This window comes from Mustela erminea, chromosome 11 (assembly GCF_009829155.1).
Source record: "Mustela erminea isolate mMusErm1 chromosome 11, mMusErm1.Pri, whole genome shotgun sequence".
Lineage (NCBI taxonomy): Eukaryota > Metazoa > Chordata > Mammalia > Carnivora > Mustelidae > Mustela > Mustela erminea.
Genome location: NC_045624.1, coordinates 26,523,200 through 26,544,153, shown reverse-complemented (window position 1 = coordinate 26,544,153; position 20,954 = coordinate 26,523,200). Strand labels below are relative to the sequence as shown.

Below are 20,954 nucleotides of genomic sequence, written 5' to 3'. Positions count from 1 at the left end.
TGAGTGTAATAACAGTACCAACACCACAGGATTGGGTTTAGAATTAAATCAATTAAGACACAGAAGCCCTTAGAGCAGTGCTTGGAATACATTATTCACTGTGTAAGTATTAGCTAGTACTGTTTTTGTTTCCCCATTCCATCATCTTGCTAACTGGTTAGGTGTTGTTCAAAAGTACAAAGCTGCTTATGGTCATCATCTATATTCATGTCATTCACAGAATGATGCCCTACCAGGTTCTAACCCAGAAAATCTGACTCCTTGAGACACGGATTTTCTGGCAACCAACCACACATGCATGGTCTTGGCTCATCTGAAGACCCCTTGTTGATTTTGCATCTGGACGTAGTGGGCCAACATTGTATGATGTACAAGGTGTCAGTAAAGCCTGCAGGGGGTCCTTAGATCATAAGAAAATGACAAGTCTCATTGTTCCGGTGGGGGAGCAGACACTGAGACCAAATGATTTAACTCTTTCAAGTGAGTGATATCCTAATTTGGATTCTGCCTCGGGAGATGAGCTTCCCTGAGCTACATATAATCAAGTAAAACTTATTTTCAGTAAAAACCCCTTCAGCCCCTCATCTCTTCTCTACCGTAACAAGCAAACAAGCATAACTTTCTCCATGTAGCACCTACATCACGGTTAAGATTACAGTTAAGTCTTTGTTATCCTCACAAAATAAGTTTATATTATTAGCTGCTTTGAAGTTACTTTTGAATCATTGCCTTAAAATATTTATGTTCTCAGATCACCTTAGAAAGTGATATTCCAAGTCTTTTCTTATTTGTTGTTTGTTTTACCCTATGCCCACTGATGTGTTATATAGAAAAAGCAAATTGTTATTGTATTGGAACAATATTTTTCCACTGATGAAGTTCCAGAGAGAAATTATATGCAGATTTTACCATCCAGATCCATGCAAAAGCATAGGTTTTTGGGGTTTTTTGGTGATTTTTAAAAAGGCACTATCATTATCATAACAAAACAACCAGATAAGTTTCCTATACATATAAAACACAATGATATATGAAACTTATATTCCATTTTCAAGCAATTTTTATATGCTTAAAAACAAAATAAAAAATGTTTATTTACAGAAGCACCCTCTTCCCTGCAAGAGTTTGTTGAGTCCTCACCAGGACGTAGTTAATAGTACTATTTTGCAAATTTAGGAAAGAGACTCTCATATTCATACTTGTATCTTCAAGAGGAAGTGTCTGAAATAATCTATATGCTCAACAAATGCTTATGAAATAAGCAAGTGAATAAATATCTAGGTATTAATATTCAGCTATATCTAGCACCACTGGTCTTAGACACTTAATGCTCTCTCTTACAAATTGTAAGCAACACTCCTGTTAAAAGAGTTTCCTTATGTATATTTCTCCTGAAATTAAAAAAAAAAAACAAACAATTTTTAGAGATATTTTCCGGTGACTATATGCTAGATTATACAGAAGCCACTTCCTCAACCAGATCATAGCAAAGCACAATTGTCTATAGTCAGTTCTCATTTGGGAGAGATACAAAAATAATATCTAAGATAAATTAGGGGGAGAAAGATAGCATAAAATGTGCTGCAAGTTAGTTTGTGGATTTAAAAAAGAAAATTGCGTTGTCATGAGTTAGAAACACTTTGGCTTCTTTTAAAAAAAATGATTTGAAACATTTTGACTAATGTCAGAGTTTCCAATGAAGAAGGATCTCATAAATATGCTGATTTAGATGAAAGATAAAAACAGAATAAGAACCACAGGATGAATCATTTGTATCTATAATGCATACTGATTTCTTGTTTTAAACATGTACATGTAGGGGTATCAAGGGAACTCATTTGACATAGAGGAGATAATGTTATTTCTGTCAAGTTCCTATATCCTGTTTGAAAGAACTATTTTGTATTACATTGTTAAAACCAAATAAACATTTTAATGCCATAATCAAAGCCCCAAATAATGGTAACTGCAAGATAATTTTTGAAGAGCCACTGTAAACTGATATATCTCCTTCAAGAATATGTGTGAACAGAATGAGTAAGGAAAAGGAGATGGAAAGAAAAGGAATCTCTAAATTATAACATCCATATTCTAATAAAGGTTTAATTAATTTGCAATACAATGTGCTGGAATTTTTTGAAGTTTTGCTAAAAGTTATAGTACCAAGCATTCTCCAGTTTTGGACAACTGCCATCAGTGGCCTGGCCCACATTTTAACTTTGGAAACTTAGTGATTTGTGTTGTGTCATATAAAAACAGATAACTTTCCCAACCTTCTCCAGCTATGAGAGGGTTGGTGGTGGTTTCAGGATACCATGAAGAAAGACGGAGGAAGAATGATTGTCAAGTTACTCTTCACCTCCATCTAAGGTGGTGTTCTTGACATTGACTGAATCACATAAAGAGTTTTAAATATTACTGATGATTGAGTCTCATCCTCAAATTTTTCATTTAATTGATCTAGTTGTGGCCTGGGCATAAAAATCTTTCAAAATTCCCCCAAATAATCCTAAGTGCATCCCATTTCAAGAACCAGTAATCCAAAGGAAGTAGGAAGGAAAATGTAAGGAATTTTTCTAACAGTTTCTAACAGTTAAAAAGTTTTCTTTTAGAGGTGCTTCACTGGCTTAGTCTGTAGACATGTGACTCTTGGGTCATAAGTTCAAAGCCCCACATTGGGGGTAGAGTTTACTTTTAAAAAAAAATCTTCTTTAAGCAAACTTAAATTATTTGGTTTCTCTTGCATTGGCAGAAGCCAGAATCTGCTTCTTGTGCTCATTTTGGGCTTAAGGCAATAGAATTGAACTAAAAGCAGTATTTCCGTAACTTATTAAAATGATCTATTCAATTTTATTTAATTCAATTTAATAAATAGTGACTAAATACCTATTAGGTGCAAAGAACTGACCCAGTGTTGTAGACATTCAAAGATGAGTAAGATCCGATCTCCCTTCTCAAATAGCATACAGACAAGTAGAATATTAGCAAAATCGAGTCAGATATTTGCAAATAAATCAGACTTGGTAAAAAGCCTAATGGCTTCTTGAATAGCAAATGAATATCCTATAAGTTCTGACACCGACATTACAAAATCAATTTTAAAAAGAGCATTAGCCCATAGACATACAGCACTATGTCTGATTATGCCTAAGAGAGTGGAGAAATGAGCCATTAGCTGATGAATTAGAGCTATTTGGGGTTTTTTTGTTTTGTTTTGTTTTGTTTTTGCCAACCTGGGAGGCTGAGGGGGTATGTTGTTTCCAAGCACAAAGTTTGAGGTATGAAATACTCACTTAAAAGTCTTAACAATCCACTGGACTTACCTGTGAAAGTGCTTCCTAGGTACTCACTCGATTTTTTTTTTCTCAATTCAAATTAAGGGTGTAATTATGCATAAACAATTGAATAAGTTGTTTTTAGATTTGCCTGGAGCTTGTCAGATGAGTGCTACCCAGGAAAATCTGGCCCCCTTTGTATGCATTATTTTCTGATTTGTAATGCAGAGATCCCTAATGTATGTGTCTATATGCTTGTTTATGTGGCACAAATTAGCTTGTTTAGTGACACTATATATTGCGAGAGAAAGCAAATGAATGTCATATGGGTTCCATGTGTGGTGTGTCAGAAGGCAGGGTTATGAAGGGGCATTAATAAACTTTTGGGGCAGATAATATGTTTATTGTCTTGACTATGGTGTTTCAATTTATTACATACTTTATTATGTGTAGTTTACTATTGATCTATTATACCTCAATAAAACTTTTAAAAAGTCATAAAATATAAACAGGTGTACTTTATTATCATAAAATGCTTCTCTCCTCTAACAACATAGAAATATCTTACACAGAACCTTTATGTTTAAGATCTTAATCTATTTGGGGATATGTTTGGTGCGTGAATGGTGGACTTAAGGATATAATTTTATTTTTTCATATAATGACAATTCTATAGGGCACCTGGGTGGCTCAGTCAGCTAAGCACCTGACTCTTAATTTTGACTCAGGTTGTGGTCTCAGGGTCCTGAGATCAAACCCCTGCTTTGGGCTCTGTGGTCAGCAGGGTGTCTGCTTGAGATACTCTCTCTCCATCTCCCTTTGCTCTTCCTCCCACCTCCAGCATTCTCTCCTTTCTTCTCTAAAAATAAATAAATCAACCTTAAAAAACAAAACAAAACAAAATTAACTAAAACAATTCTATCAGTCACACTTAAAAAAAAAAAAAAATAACCCAGTTTCCCCCAACAATTTGCCATGCCTCCTCAATCATATATCCAGGTTCCATACATGCTTGAGTCAGTCTTGGGGCTCTTAGTTCCACTTGACTGCTCGATTTGCTTCTCTCTACACCAGTACCACACTCTCACATTGACTACTGATTTAGAGTGAGTTTGTCTGTTGATCAAGTCCCCCTTCCTGTTCTATTTGAGTATTGTCTTTGTTATTCTTGAAGTTTTGCCCTTTGACATGAATATAGAATCTGTGTAAACAAATTCCTTTTGCACTGAGTTTAGAAAAAATTGTGTTGGCTATACTGCTGACAATTATCACCCATAGGATAATACTATCTTTTGCAAAGCTTGTAATGATTGCTTTGTTTCAAAATACTAAAAATCGTGCCAGTTCTGTGCAATAAAGAAAATATCACTGAATGGGTACTAAATGCAAAAGCAGCTCATTGATTTTCCTACAGACTGCAGACCAGGGTGGCAGAAGCACCAAAAAAGAAAAACAAAAACGACTTCAGAGCTTTATCAAGGATGAGAAAACAATAGAAAATTTTATTTCAGGTGTGCCTCCAAAGAGTATGCTTTCGAAACTGTCAAGAGATAAAATGAAATGATTTTGCTAATTAAGATTGTCCTTTGCCTGTGAAAAGCTTTTTTCCCATTTTGTGATCTCTGGCCCCTGACCCCCATCACACTTCCAAATTTTATGGAAATCACCCATATAAAAGAGATCAAATATGCGCCTGTACCTTTTATTCTTGTCTCACAAGAGAACTGCCAAGGGGATCAGAAGGGTAAGAAAAAAATGGTAATTTGTGTTTGGAAACCACTCCACCTGCTGCTGATCCAGGGCCTCCGGAAGCGGCTCTGAGAGCTCATGGCCTTGTTTCTCTATCAACTGTTCACTCCATGAAAAGATTTAGATATTTCTGGCTTTAAAAATACCACAAACAAATCTGTACTCCCTTCCCCTCAGCTAGGAAGTGCTGAGAGACATAATCAGGGGCTTTACAAGTAATTTTAAAATTGTCATGTCTAAATGAGTAAGTTTTCAACAAACAGCAGCTCTTACGAACTTGTTTTCTACGGCAGAAAATGAAAAAGCACAGGAAGCTTTGACAGGGTACTTGCAAGGCTTCATTAGAATATAGGAATATTCTGAATTCTAAGGTCAGATGGGCTCTGACAGTGCCCTAGGATAGCAGGCTGATAGCCAAGTCAAGTAGGTTTGAGTGGAGAAAAGTCCATGGAATCTTCTGCACTCGTTTCCCCTCCACCAAATCAATATATGCAAAAAACCAATGCACTTTCACTATCACCATCACTTGAACATTAAAGAGGTAACACAGTTACTGTACTACAAGGTAGAAATCAGGTAACCATGAGTACAAAAAGTCGGACTGCCTGGATTCAAATTCTAGCTCTAACACTATTAGAATGATTCAGTCTCTCTGTGCCTACATTCCCTCATTGGTAATACATGAAATCTACATTACAGGGTTATTATAAGTTACTATAAACACTAAATCAGCTAATACATAGAAAGTGTTTAAACAAAGTATGCTTTATGTGTTTGTTTTTATCATGATTATTAGTAGTAATACTATTACAACTATCAGGACTCTTAGGGGTGAAAGGAATGGAAGCCGAGTTTACAATTGTTAACAGTTTTGGATTTAAAATTCATTCAACCTTAACTTACTAGTGATGCTGCAAGCCATATAAGCCACAAGTGATGACTGTTTTACAGACAGAATGAAGTTCTCTATGTTATGAGATCAAAACATTAAAAAAAAAGAAAACCAGCACCATACCTATTTCAATAGTTTCATATGGCAACTCTGATTTTTACACTGTGATTAATTTGGGTCCTGATTCATATCTATTTATTCACTCATTTATTCAACAAATAATTCACCCAATATTATTTATTCAGCAAATAGTTACCAGTTGCTTAAAATCCAATATGTGCCAGTCATTGTGTTTGTTTATGTAAAGATATATCCAATACTTCTCTGCTACAGAAGACTTACACAAAAATTTTTATTTATTATGACAGCATAATGGAATGACAAATAGCAAGGGAGACGCGGGACATCTTCATAAGGGCAGTGACATTTGATCTAGATTTTGAAGAGTAGGTGGGGAGAACATTCCATGAAGAAAGCAAAGCAAAGTATGTGATATGGTTCAATAATGAGAGTGTGTCTTACTCTACTCTGGGCACAGACATTTAATGTGCTTGAAGGGAAAGGTTTGTGTTGGGGGAAAAGCTGAAAACAAGGAGGCTGCGAAAGCCATTTGTGACTTCCTGGTGAAGAATCTCACCAAAGACCATTGACTAGATTCTGGAGACAGAGTGAAGGTAAGAGTCCTTCAAGGATGAAATACTTCTACTTCACAGACTGTGTGTTCTTTACTGTGCAACAAATTACCAAAAACTCAACAACTTAAAACAATACAAATATCTCACAGTATCACGGGTCCGGAGTCCAGCATATTTTGGTTAGATCTTCTGTGCCATGCTGAAATCAATAAATCCATTAGATCCATCTTTATCTAAAGCTCAACTAGGGAAACATCCACTTCCATATTCCTTAGGATTGTTGGCAGAATTCATTTCTTGCATGTATGACTGCAATGTTTACTTGCTGGCTTTTGGCTGGAACCACTGCCAGCTGCCAAGGCCTGCCTCAGGTTCTTGTCACCTTGACCCCCTCACGCCACAGAAGCTACTCCTCAAAAACAACAAAAGAATTTCTTTGATGCTTTCAGTTACTTTCATTAGAAAGAACTTAATTCCTTTTAAAGGTACATCTGATTAGATCAGGCCCACTCAAGATTATCTTTTTATTGAGGTGTAATTGGCAAATAGAATTGTTATATATTTGAAGTATTTTAATGTGATTTGATATGCCTACATGTTGTGAGAGGATCCCCCACCATGAACTTAATTAACATAGCCATCACTTTATGTATTTACCTTTTTTGGTTTGTTTTTGGTGTGAATGCTTACGTTGTAGTCTCGTACGTGATATCTCCAGCTGTGTTCTTTCACAAGATTGAGTTGGCCATATGGGAGCTTTTGTGATTCCACATGAATTTTAGGATTGTCTATGAAAAATGCCATTAGAATTTTGAAGGGGATTACCTCAGCTTAGTAGATCACTTTAGGTAGTACATTTTAACAATATTGATTTGTGCAATCTATGAACATAGAATATCTATTAGTGTCTTCTTCAATTTCTTTCATCAACATCTGACATTTTTCAGTGTAGACAGCTTTTACTTCTTGGTTAAATGTATTCCTAAGTATTATCTTGTTTTAGATGTTATTGTAAATGGTGTTATTTTCTTAATTTTCCTTTCCAATAGTTCATTGTTAGGTATAGAAATGTCACAGATTTTTGTTTGTTGATTTTGTATCCTGCAATATTACTGAATTCATTTATTATAACAGTGTTTTGATAGAGTCATTAGGATTTTCTATATATAAAATCATGTCATGTGCAAACAGGGATAATTTTGCTCTTTCCTTTTTGATTTGGGTGCCTTTTATTTCTTCTTCTTGCATAATTACTCTAGCTAAGATTCCTAGTACTGTGTTGACTAGAAGTGGTGACAGTGGGCATCCTGGTGTTGTTTCTGATCTTAGAGGAAAACCTTCTGGCTTTTCAACATTGAGTATTATTAGCTGCTGCACATGGCCTTTATTATGCTGAGGTACATTCTTTTTATCAGTTTGCTGAGTTTTTATCATGAAATAATTTTTAATTTTGTCAAATTAATTTTTCTGCACAAATTGAAATGATTGTATGACTTTTATCTTTAATTTTGTTAATGGGGTGCATCACAGTGATTAATTTGTAGATGTTGAACCATTCTTTTTTTTTTTTTTTTTTTTAAAGAGAGAGAATCTTTTTTTTTTTTTTAAAGATTTTTATTTATTTATTTGACAGAGAGAAATCACAAGTAGATGGAGAGGCAGGCAGAGAGAGAGAGAGGGAAGCAGGCTCTCTGCTGAGCAGAGAGCCCGATGCGGGCCTCGATCCCAGGACCCTGAGATCATGACCTGAGCCGAAGGCAGTGGCTTAACCCACTCAGCCACCCAGGCGCCCAGATGTTGAACCATTCTTGCCCCTGCAATAAATCCCATTTGGTCACACAGTGTATGATCCTTTTGATGTAATGTAGAATTTGGTTTGCTAATATATTTTTTAAATTTTATTTTATTCTTTCAGTATTCCAAGATTCATTATTTATATACCAATACCCAATTCTCTGTGCAATGGGTCCTCCTTAATACCCACCACCAGGCTCACCCATCCCTGCACGCTCCTCCCTTCTAAACCCTTAGTTTGTTTCTTAGAGTCCACAGTCTCTCATGGTTCATCTCCTCCTCCAATATCCCTCAATTCACTTTTCCTAATGTCGTCCATGTTATTCTTTATGCTCCACACATAAGTGAAACCATGTGATAATTGACTTTCTCTGCTTGTCTTATTTCACTCAGCATAATCTCCTCCAGTTCTGTCCATGTTGATACAAAAGTTGAGTATTCATCCTTTCTGATGGCTGAGTAACATTCCATTGTCTATATGGACCACATCTTCTTTATCTATTCATCTGTTGAAGGGCATCTTGGCTCTTTCCACATTTTGACTATTGTGGACGTTGCTGCTCTGAACATTGGGGTGCATATGGCCCATCTTTTCACTACATCTGTGTCTTTGGGGTAAATACCCTGTAGCGCAATTGCTGCATCATAGGGTAGCTCTATTTTTAATTTTCTGAGGAATCTCCACACTGTTTTCCAAAGTGGCTGTACCAACTTGCATTCCCACCAATAGTGTAAGAGGTTTCCCCTTTCTCCACATCCTCTCCAACACTTGTTGTTTCCTGTCTTGTTAATCTTTGCCATTCTAACTGGTGTAAGGTGGTATCTCAATGTGGTTGCTAATATTTTGATGAAGAATTTCTCATTTGTGTTCAGCAGGTATACTGGCCTGTAATTTTCTTTCTTTGTAGTGTCTTTGTCTGGTTTTGGTACCAGGGTAATGCTGGCCTTATAAAATGAGTTTGGAAGTGCTCCCTCATCCTCAAATTTTTGGGGAATATTTGAAAAGGTTTGGCATTAATTCTTCTTTATATGTCTGGCAGAATTCACCAGTGAAGCCATCTGGTCCTGCATTTTTCTTTCTTGGGAGACTTTTGATTACTGATTCAAACTCCTTACTAGTGATTGGTATATTCAGATTTTCTATTTCTTTTTAATTCAATCTTGGTGGGTTGCATATTTCTAGGAATTTATCTATTTTTTCTCTAGGTTACCTAATTTGTCAGCATATGATTGTTCATAATAGTTTCTTATGACCTTTAATATTTCTGTTATAAGTTGTAATGTTTCCCCCTTTCATTTGTGATTTTATGTATGAGTCATCTCTTTTCTTGTGAGTTTAATCTAAAAATTTGTCAATTTTGTTTATCTTTAAAGAAAAACCACTCTTACTTTCACCCATCTTTTCTACTACCTTTTAAACTTCTATTTCATTGGGGCACCTGGGTGGCTCAGTCTGTTAGGCATCTGCTTTTGACTTGGGTCATGATCCCAGGGTCCTGGGATTGAGTCCCACACACTGGCCTCCCTGTTCCATGAGGAGCCTGCTTCCCCCTCTCCCTCTGCCCCTCATCCCCTGCTTATGCTCACAGGCTGTCTCTTTCTATCAAATAAAGAAATAAAATCTTAAAAAAAAAATTTCTATTTCATTTATTTCTGCCCTTACCATTGTTATCTTCTACCTTCATTCTGTTTTGATTATCTCAAAGTCAACTGATTTGGGACTTTAATTATATCTTTCAAAAGTCTTTCACAGGGGCGCCTGGGTGGCTCAGTGGGTTAAGCCGCTGCCTTCGGCTCAGGTCATGATCTCAGGGTCCTGGGATCGAGTCCCGCATCGGGCTCTCTGCTCAGCAGGGAGCCTGCTTCCCTCTCTCTCTCTCTATGCCTGCCTCTCTGACTACTTGTGATTTCTCTCTGTCAGATAAATAAATAAAATCTTTAAAAAAAAAAAAAAAGTCTTTCACATTTATCATCTAGTCTAATCAAGTGAGTGATTATTGTATCATATTCATAGGTCTGCCCACGTACAAGGGGAGAGGAAAACATATATTCTATACATCATAGGCTGGGAAACTTGGGAGTCCATCTTAGAATTCTACCTACAACGTAGACTCTCTGCTTTTGTGGGTTAAATGGGATGATTTTGACCTCCATAATGTCTTCTGAAAAGACTTACTTAAGGGGCCTACAGTAATCATTTTTTCTTTTCCTCAATCATTTTCCACACATTTCCATCATGTCAAATAGGATATGTGCTGAACTGACTTGTACCCTGCAGTAAATTTTACTTATATTTTCAATAGTGATTAGCTGTGATTAGCTATATTACTAAAGTTATTTTCTAGTCATATCAAGAATGCACTAATATGCATGTTGAAATGATTTACTGAGTTAAAGCAAATATAAGTCAAAATTCAAAAAACAAGAACAAAATATTTTAAAACTCCTAATAAGCTCAATGGATCAAACAGCTTTTAATACTGCTCATTAGATACTTTGTTATCTGTGCATGAAACACAAACATGTAGATACATTTTCCTAAGGATTGGGCTGGGGGTTGGGTAGGAAACTCAGTAAAATGTGTTTAAAGATTTATAAGCTGAAGCTGTTTGAAAAGTGGTGGCATCTATTCTTGGCCTGATATAAACCCAGGCACACAATATAGGACAAGGCTAAGCTCTACTGTTCTGACATCAATGAGAATCTTGTGGAGACAGCTTCCCCCAAAGGCAATGGAGCAAAATGAAAATAATCAGCTTCCTTGAGAGCTGCTTTGTGACTTTCTTGTTGCCGCTGAAGGGATCTATGTGGGAGTAATTAAGTGTTCCAAAGTAACACAAAGGACTAGAAGAGGCCTGAGCAACATGAGAGAACTTTGGTGTACAAGGCAGACAATTAAATATATTGGTGGGGCATTACATCGTATCTAATAGCTAATCCTCAGAAAACTAAAGTGAAAGAAGAAAGAAAAGATCAGCATTTGTGGATTACTTGCATGAAGACAGAACAAGATTGGGGTCACAAACGTGTTCTGTGTTTCATTCACTGGAGGTGGGGCTCTTCTTCCCAGGCAACCATTCCTCATAGTTATTACGTCTGCGCGTTTTTCTTAAAGTGAATCAGCTATAAAGACTCCTCCCTGTCCCTTGGCTGTGCTTGCTTGAATTTTATATCAGAGAATCTGGCTTGAAAGAATATAATGTGGTATATACCTTTTGTAGTCATTTCATAATTCTTGGATATTTCGTTTTGAGTTTTCAGTCTTTTTTCTCATTCTTCTCAGTTTTATAGATTTTTATTGAGAGATCCTCAAGCTTAGAGGTTTAGTTCTCTGCCCTGTCTTGTCTACTAATAAGTCCATCAAAGGTATTCTTCATTTCTGTTACAGTGTTTTTAATTTCATAATTAAAAAAATTATTTATTGAGATTTCCATTTGCCTATTGACATTATCCATCTGTTCTTGCATGTTGTCTACTTTTTTCCATTAATACCCTTAGCATATTAATTATATTTTTGAAAAATCCCTGGTCTAATAATTCCACATTCCTGCCATATTAGACTCAGGTTCTGATGTTTGTTCTATCTCTTCAAACTATAATTTTTGCCTTTTGGTATATCTTATAATTTTTGTGTGTGTGAAAAGGTGGGCTTTCTATACTGGATAAAATAATTTGTAGCGAATAGGCCTGTATATAATTTAAGGTTTGCTGGTAGAGGATGTGTTCTATCTGTGATTAGGTCCATCTTTTCGGAAGCCTGTGCTGCTGAACTGCAAATTTCATTGGGTACTTCTCAGAACTTTTTTCTTTCGTTATGTGGGACAAGTGGGCTACAGAGTGCTGGAGTGGTATATTTTCCTTCCCCCAGATAGGTTAGGCTCTGGGAAGTCATATTATATTAGTCTTCGGTAAAATAGCTTCTCCCGAGATCAGGAAAAACTTATCCTCATTAAGAAGACAAGATTGCCCAGGCAAACATCAAAATGGTTCCTTCTCTTCTCTGACAGAAGTCTGAGGGAATTTTTCTCCAGTACTTACTAGGAAGGTCCTACAGGTGAAATGCATAGAAGTGTGGAGGCTCCCCAGTGACGAAGTTCTGCTGGAGTTGTTAACTTTCAGTCTTGTCCACACTACACAGTGCCTTTAGCAATTCATCAGTTACAGTTTTCTACCCCAGTAGTAATTCCTACAAAGGTGCCTGCTTGAGGTTTTCTACTCCAGCAAGTCCGATTCTCTACCTGATGGTCTCTCCAGTTTGGAGGATAGCAGTTTTCCCTATGACATCATTTTTTTTTTTTTTAAAGATTTTTACTTCTTTACTTGACAGACAGAGAGAGATCACAAGTAGGCAGAGAGGCAGGCAGAAAGAGAGGGGGAAGCAGGCTCCCCACTGAGCAGAGAGCCCAATGTGGGGCTCCATCCCAGGACCCCGAGATCATGACCCGAGCTGAAGGCAGAGGCCCAAACCACTAAGCCACCCAGGCGCCCCCCCCATGACATCATTTTTTGATGAATCTAAGAAGAATTATTGATTTTTTTCAGTTTTTGCTGCTATTGTTGTTGTTTAGCTTTTTACTTGTTAAGATGGAGTGGTGACTCCTAAACTCTGAACATGTTGGATCTAAAATGGAAGTTCCCAAATATGCTTTTTAATCAAACATAGTAATTCTTGATCTAGTGTTGCCTTGATGTCCAAAGTTAATTATTATTAATTTCATACAGGATCTACACAAGATTTAAACATATGCTGATTCAAAATTTATTTGATGTTCATAGACTGAGTTACATAAACTTTTATTTTATGTGTATTGTACTCTGGCCAAAATACTACATGTATGCTAATTTTTCTTTTAAGGAGCACAAATGCCAGATGCCCATTTTTATTAGTGAGGCTGCTGATATATGTGCACATCAAAATACTTCTTAGTTTTTAATCTACATTTCCAGAGAACAATTCATATTCTGCCACCTTTTCTCTTAGAAAGAAGCAGACTTGGCCAACTGATATATTATATTGCTCTTCAACTGGAGCCAGTTTTCTTTCTTAAGTACATTTCTGCAACGTATCATTTATGATAAAAAATATTCGAGAACTATCATTTTGTTATAGAAAGTATTTGTCAATTGCTTCCAGCCTTTATAATTGATTCATGCAAAATTCACGGAGTAAAAAATGTGTTTTTTTTTTTTTTCAATTACAGTTTTCCAATAAACAGACACTATAAATAAGGGCCGGGAATGAAATTCCATTTCCTTGCATAAATGCTACAATGCTATGTAAGTAGATAACTTAAAAAGATGATCAAATCTAGAAACTTAAAATAGAACTTGGAGGATATTTACCCAACCTTTCACACAAATTAAGAATCTTTTCAATGATACCCCTGGCAAATAATCATAATATACTTCCTACTAAGACACTAACGACCTTTTCTGTATACACAGGGATCTTATTCCACAACATTTAAATGTGTTATTAAAGTCTGTTATGGTTGAACATTGGATATGGGTAGTAGGTGATGAAAGGGCGGGATAAGCAGAACTTAAACTACAACTCCTGTCTGCAGACTCCTTGCCAGGTCTTCTTACCATGAATTCAGAATGACAACCAGACTGGCTAGAGACGGCAGAATCCTGGCTGAGGGAACGTTAACAGGGACATATTTTTGGCGTTAGTTCATACTTCTCTCATGAAAAAGAAATGTGTTTCTTCTAAAAATAGATAAACTAAAATGTATATCAAAACTCAGAGGTAAGCCTGCCTAGAAAACAGCCTCAATAAAGGCAGCATGACACTACAAAGAAAATCATTCTCAGTATGTCATTTTGGTACTATTTCATTTTCTCAAGATGTCTCTAAACAAAGCTCTACAACACTTCCATTTTATTTCCTAAGGAACAAGATCCTACACATTTTATATTCATTATCCCACCTATTAATTTGACTCAGTGAAATCAGCATTAGTTACATAATACATTTTTAAATCCTAGCCTGATTATTCTTACTTTGTTCATGTGTCCTAGCCTATCTCTTCATTTGTATTCATATGCAGCAAAATTTTTACTCATCCAATTTATAAAGGGTCTATTTAGTGTAGGTAGGGTAATGGAAGTACAATATAATAAACCTAAATTTTCTATCAGCATATGCAAAATATTTTTGAAGATTAAATCTATTATCCAAAATAATACAATTCACTCCAAAGTTAAAAACATGCTACACTGGTCACTGTTTTGTTGTATTCGTTAATGTATCCTACAAATATTTACTGTGTACCCAACGTATTTCAGACTCTGTTTTTTTTTTTTTTTAAAGATTTTATTTATTTATCAGAGAGAGAGAGGGAGAGAGTGAGCACAGAAAGACAGAATGGCAGACAGAGGCAGAGGGAGAAGCAGGCTCCCTGCTGAGCAAGGAGCCCGATGTGGGACTCGATCCCAGGACGCTGGGATCATGACCTAAGCCGAAGGCAGCTGCTTAACCAACTGAGCCACCCAGGCGTCTGTTTTAAGTTTTGTTGATACAGTCCTGAACAAAAGAGTTAAAATTCAACCTTACATTCTTGTTTTGGGGAGAGACTGACAACAAACAAATTAAAGAAATATGTAGTGTGAAAGATGGTGATGACTGAAATAGGGACATGAAGCAGGGAGATGAGCCAGAGGACATGTGGAGGTGCAAATTTAAAAGAGATCCAGAGAAGGTGTCACCAAAAATGTGATATTTAAGTAAAGACCTGAGGAGATAAGAAAATGAGCTTTGTGGGTATCTGGGAAGAAAACATTTCAGACAAAGGGAGAAACAAGTGTGAGGCTCTGGGGGGCGGGGGTGGGAATACACCTGGAGACTTCAAGGAAAATCCAGGAGGCCAGTGTGGCTGGAGGAGAGTTAAAGATATTATAGGAGGGTGCCTGGGTGGCTCAGTTGGTTAAGTGACTGCCTTTGGCTCAGGTCATGATCCTGGAGACCCAGGATCGAGTCCCACATCGGGCTCCCAGCTCCATGGGAGTCTGCTTCTCCCTCTGACCTTCTCCTCTTTCGTGGTCTCTCTCTCTCTCTCTCAAATAAATAAATAATCTTTTTAAAAAAAGATATTATAGGAGAGCATCCAGGGTAATCATATCCTAGAGACTTTGAGGTCAAAATAAGAGGGTGTTAGAGAGTTCTGAATGGAGGGGTGAAATGGTTTTACATTTTTACAAGTTCACCAGAGGCATTGTGCAAAATAAGAGAGCAAGGAAAAAAGAAAGACTGTGGAAGGTTTTCGTACAGTGATCTAGCTGAAGGATGATGGCAGCTTGGTCAGATCAAGAGCACTGAATGTGTCTTAAAAAGGTAGTTTCTACAGTATGTACTGTTGAAGTGAATGTGAAATATGAGAGCTAAAGTTTGATTTCAAGATTTCTTGGTGTCATCAGCTGGAAGGATGGAGTGTCCATTAACTGAGATGAAGAAGAAAGACTATAGGAGGGGCAAGTTTAGACATTAAGTTTGAGATTTAGATTAGGCAATGGGTAATATTAAGTCTGGCATTCAAAGGAGTTTCAGACAAGTTGTATATACTGAGGCATTGCTGGTTTACTGGAGGGAATTCAGGCAATGAGACTAGATGTAGCGTAAAAGGAAAACAGATAGAGAGAGAAGTTCAAAGATGGAGTGTTGATCACGCCACTGTTTAGTGGCTGGAGAAATGCGGAGGAGCTAGCAAAAGGAACTGAGGAGAGAAACTCCTGTAAGCCAAAAAGAGTTACTTAAGAAGGGAAGGATCAATTGTGTCAAAGCTGCAGACATGTCAACCATGCTGCAGACTGAGAGATGGCACTGGACTTAACTACACAGAGATCACTGGTGCCCTTCACAAAAGTACCTTTAGTGGAGCATTAGAGATAAAAGCTAGTGGGAATGTTTGAGAAAGAACAAAAGGAGAGAAATCAGAGACTGTGAATAGAAAAACTTTTCAAGGAGACTTGATGCAAAGAAAACGAAAGAGAAATGAGAAACAAAAAAGAAAAGAAAAAAAATACTATGTTTGTTTGTTTTAAATGGGTGAAATAAGATGGATTTTCCTCTATTTGTGGGCATTTGAGAATTCATTTAAAGAAAAGGCAATTAATTTAAGAATCTATGTGCCAAAGAGAAACACAATATTATCTTTGAAAGCCTATATTTGGGCTGGGGAGCATTAATATTCGGGGGTAATGGTTGGTGTAATTGCAAGAGCAGTAGTTAATTGTCCACAAACACAAAATGACCTTCTTTCAAACACACTAAGCTTCTTCTTTCTATGTTTACAACATTTTAGAAACGAAATGCAAATCCTTAAATGAATCTTAAGAGACAAAAAGACTGAGACTTTAGAAGCAATGTTTTAAGTGCATGAGAAAGTCCAAGGATATTAAAATTCCCTCATTTATGTGTATTTTTATGACACTTTTGAAAATGAAAACATTTGTTTAACTGAGATTTGGCTTGCATTTTGTCTAAAGTTTGCACAAAACTTAAGAGAATAATCTACTTTTGCTATATATTTTAATGAAATAAAATCACCTCTGGGGAAAAAAATCTGAACAATCTCATGGTATCATTATGAAAATGAAACAAAACTTTTGATAACAAGCAAAGGAAAGAAAACTGATAACTAAGTAATACCATCTAAAGCTATTACTAAGGCCTAGTGCCAAAAAACATTAGCTAAAAAGAATTCTTTGTGTGTTACTGGAAGTTCAAAGACACTGACACTATCAGGGAATGCCAGACAACTTAATAGTATAGATTAAAGAAAAAATCTTTTTAAAATGTTATCCCAACACAGAAGAGGGAATTTTTTATTGTGAAAAAAAGATTAAGACAAAAAAGAAAGAAAGAAAGAAAGAAAGAAAGAAAGAACGAAAGAAAGAAAGAAAATAAATAAATTACCCAGGCTGCACTAAAAATAGTGTGAATTTTGTTGAGGAGAAAAAGTCACTCATAGCTCAACATTAGCAATGACAATTCTCTCTTGTGTTTATCTTCTCTGAAATAAAATATAGTCTATATGTTCTCAACATGTGGAGAATGATACTCCATCAACAGAATAATAGGAAAATGGAAACAGCATAATTATGCATGGAAGAAGATGGTAGCATTCTAATCATGGTGTATCTTGCACTACCAGATTTTCCACACTACTTTTTCAGCACATAAAAGCCAGTGAAGTGGAGTACAAATACAAAATTCAGCAGTGTAGGGAAGTTCAATTCCTTTAGAATTGGCATGCTGCAGAATAAGCCTGGTTTAGGAAGAGCAAGTCTCTATCACTGACACTTCTGTCAACTTATTTTACAAGTTACAGAAAATTTCCAGATACAAGTGGTCATTTTGAATACCTATAAATATGACTTTCATGCTTTATTATTATTTTTTTTAATTTTTAAAAAAGATTTTATTTGTTTATTTGACAGAGAGAGAGAGAGCAGGAGAGCACAGCAGGGGGAGTGGCAGAGGGAGAAGCAGTCTCCTGCTAAGCAGGGAGCCTGATGTGGGGCTCTATCCTAGGACCCTGGGATCATGACCTGAGTCGAAGGCATATGCTTAACCAACCAAGCCACCCAGGTGCCCCTGACTTTGACACTTCAGATGTCAATGTTTATGATAAAAAAATCAATAATTCTGACCAGAAGGAGAACCATCTCTGGATAATTTTAGAAGAAAAACACAATTTCTACAAAATGTAAGTTCTTTGTATCGTTTAGTCAGCTTAGCAAGGTGTGGGTGGAAGTAGGATTTAAGTCAATGTCTTGAATTAACAAAATAATACTGTTATATCTTTACACAATATACATGTTATTATTATGGCAGTAAACTGAAAATTAAAAGTTAACTTAAATTAGTATATATTTCTGTTAATAAAAGTAACAGATACCTATTGTAGAATGCATGAAAACTACAGATAACAAAATACAAATCACCTATTAATAACACTCATGAGTAATATCTAACATTTGATATATGTACTTGAAGACATTTTTTATTCATGTTATATCAACTAAATTAAGATCATATGATAATATGTACTATTGTTTCACATCCCATTATTTTAATATGCTCTGCAATGAATATTTCCCCTTATTTAATATTATTTGGAAGAAATCGTATACATAAACAATATTTAACAACTCCTTTATTGTTGTATATTAAGATGTTTCCTTTTTTGGAATCCTAAATGGGGCTGAGATTAATATACATATACTGAAGTTTTACTTTGAGTAAAGTGACTTTGTAATTATATTCACTATATTATTGTATATCTAAATACAGTTCACCAATAATGGAATAAACAGTTAAATATTTAATTAGATTTATTATGCCTAACACAACTCCAAAAAATTTATGAGTACTAGAGACTTCAACTGAAAAAGTAAGAAAATTAAAGCAGGAAAAACGAGAATTGAGAGAGGAAATAGAACCTGAGAAAGATATGCACCTGAAATACATGGCCTAAGATCTCACATAGTTAGTAGAAATAAGTCACAATGTTGTTTGGAGTTTCTGAATAGCCAAATCAGAAAGGGAAATATACTGTAATTCCCAATACCTATAAGTACCAACTCTTAGGATTGAAATAATAATGTTATTCTCAGGGGTAGCTCACTTTTTCTAGATGCTATGACTTGGGCAGACTTTCTTCTTTGGATTTTCATAAAGATAAGTCAGGTTGATAAAGTGGATTTCATCTCCAATGACATCCCTTCAACTTATTTTGACAGAGCTATTCATTATACTATCTCTCCATGTAGACCAAGGGCATAATGGCAAAATCAAAGAACGTTAAAATACACATTAATGGGTCCTCATTTGTCAGCTTAATTTCTATTTGAAAAATTCTATAAAACAGTGACCACTTGGCTGAATAAAACTAACATGTGTTATATTTCAATTTAATTTTTACTTTAATCACATTTAGCTTTAAAAAGCCAGAGAATGAAAATATTTTGAACTGCTTTTTAACGGTGGGGGAAAATATTTTGACAGTTGGCATAAAAGCTGCCATTATAACAAGGATTTAGAATATATCATCTTGTTTCCAAAGAAGTGATTTTGTTTTTAAATTACATATTTCACCTAATTCCAAATAGAATGAGTTGGCTTACAGTCAAAAGCAAAAGTGCATACATAGAACAACTGACACTGAAATAAAGTACTAAGAGTCATGAAATCATGCTATACAGATTGGAAGGAGATGTTTATACAAAAAAATTGGGCTGAGGAGACCTACTGCATTAAACTCCTTGGCAATAAATGTGGCATAAATCTAATGAAAAAATAATGGGAAGTACTTCAGAACATGAGGAAAAATAGACACATTATTACCAGAAAATTTAAACTCACAAATACTACCTATTTTAATTTAATGCAATTTTATTTTATTTTATTTTATTTTTTAACTTGAATGATGGAGAGTAGTACAGTAAAGTAAAACAGAGCAAAGGAAAAAAGAGCAAAGAGAAAATAGCTCCTGGGAAACAACATAGACTCCAGGTAACCTTCATAAACTGAAAAATGATCTAAAATTCCAAGGTGTGTATACCTCCCCCCCAGCCCCAAAACTCTGATCAACACGTCTGTGAAAGTAGGACTCCTAGTCTCTACCAGCTAAAGGAAACATTTGTAGAGGAGTCACAAAATTCTCCAAAGAGCCCTTTCCTCTCAACAGAGACTGCATGAAGCTCTCTGGCTGGTGCTTCCTAAACAAGCAACAGAAAAGTAAACAGAACAAAATACCCAAAGCCCCCAAATGCAGCTTGGCTAGAAACACAGACCTGTCAGAGTCAGAGATGGAAAGGAGAGTGAAGAAATCATTCATAATATTTTAGGAGAAATGAACTGTTTAGATCCAGTGAGATTCAAAGAAATGGTCTCACAGGCATCCAAAAACACTAAACCACCTTTCCCCAAAAAATATATATATCATATACAAGACAGAACAATTTTGAAAAAGATGTTAGCTCTAAAACAGAGAAAATGTTCCTACTAGTGTTTTACAGCATAGGAGAAATAAGTAAAAATGAGAATTTAATAAATAAAAACACACAAGCAGGGACTCGTGGATGGTTTAGTCAGCTGGGCATCTGCCTTCAGCTCCAGTCTTGATCCCAGGGTCCTGGGATCAAGCCCCACATGGGGTTCTCTGCTCAGCAGGAGTCTGCCTCTCCCTCTCCCTCAACCTACTGCTCTGCCTACTTGTGCTCTCTCTCTGTGAAATAAATCTTTAAAAAAAACACTTAAATACAAGATAATAAAACAAGAGAATGAGATCAAAACTGGAAATGACAGAGTCAATGAAATGATATGAGGGTCAAAATAATACTATTACAGAAGTAAAAAAAAAAAAAAAGAAAGTACAGAATAGGTATACTTTAAAACTGAGATAATACCATAGAAGAATGACTTGAGATAATTAAGTGATTGCAGGAAAAAAGCCTAAGCAATCAAAGAAATTTGAAAGAAAATCAGATATCAAGGCAAGGCAAAAATGAACTAATATGAAGATAACAGGGTTCATAAGAGAGAATCCAACCAATTGATCAGAAAAAGAATTTGAATATATAATGTCAACAAAAATCCCTGAG

The 20,954-nt window shown here is 35.8% G+C and overlaps 1 long non-coding RNA gene across 2 annotated transcripts in view; it reads left to right on the top strand.

Annotated features, from left to right (window-relative positions):
- Nucleotides 1–6,339: 6,339 nt before the first annotated feature.
- LOC116569292 overlaps nt 6,340–20,954 on the top strand; it is a 43,220-nt gene continuing 28,605 nt past the window's right edge. For both annotated transcript variants that reach the window (XR_004276958.1, XR_004276957.1), the window contains exon 1: nt 6,340–6,590. This is a non-coding gene — a long non-coding RNA (uncharacterized LOC116569292). The remainder of the gene's footprint in view (nt 6,591–20,954) is intronic.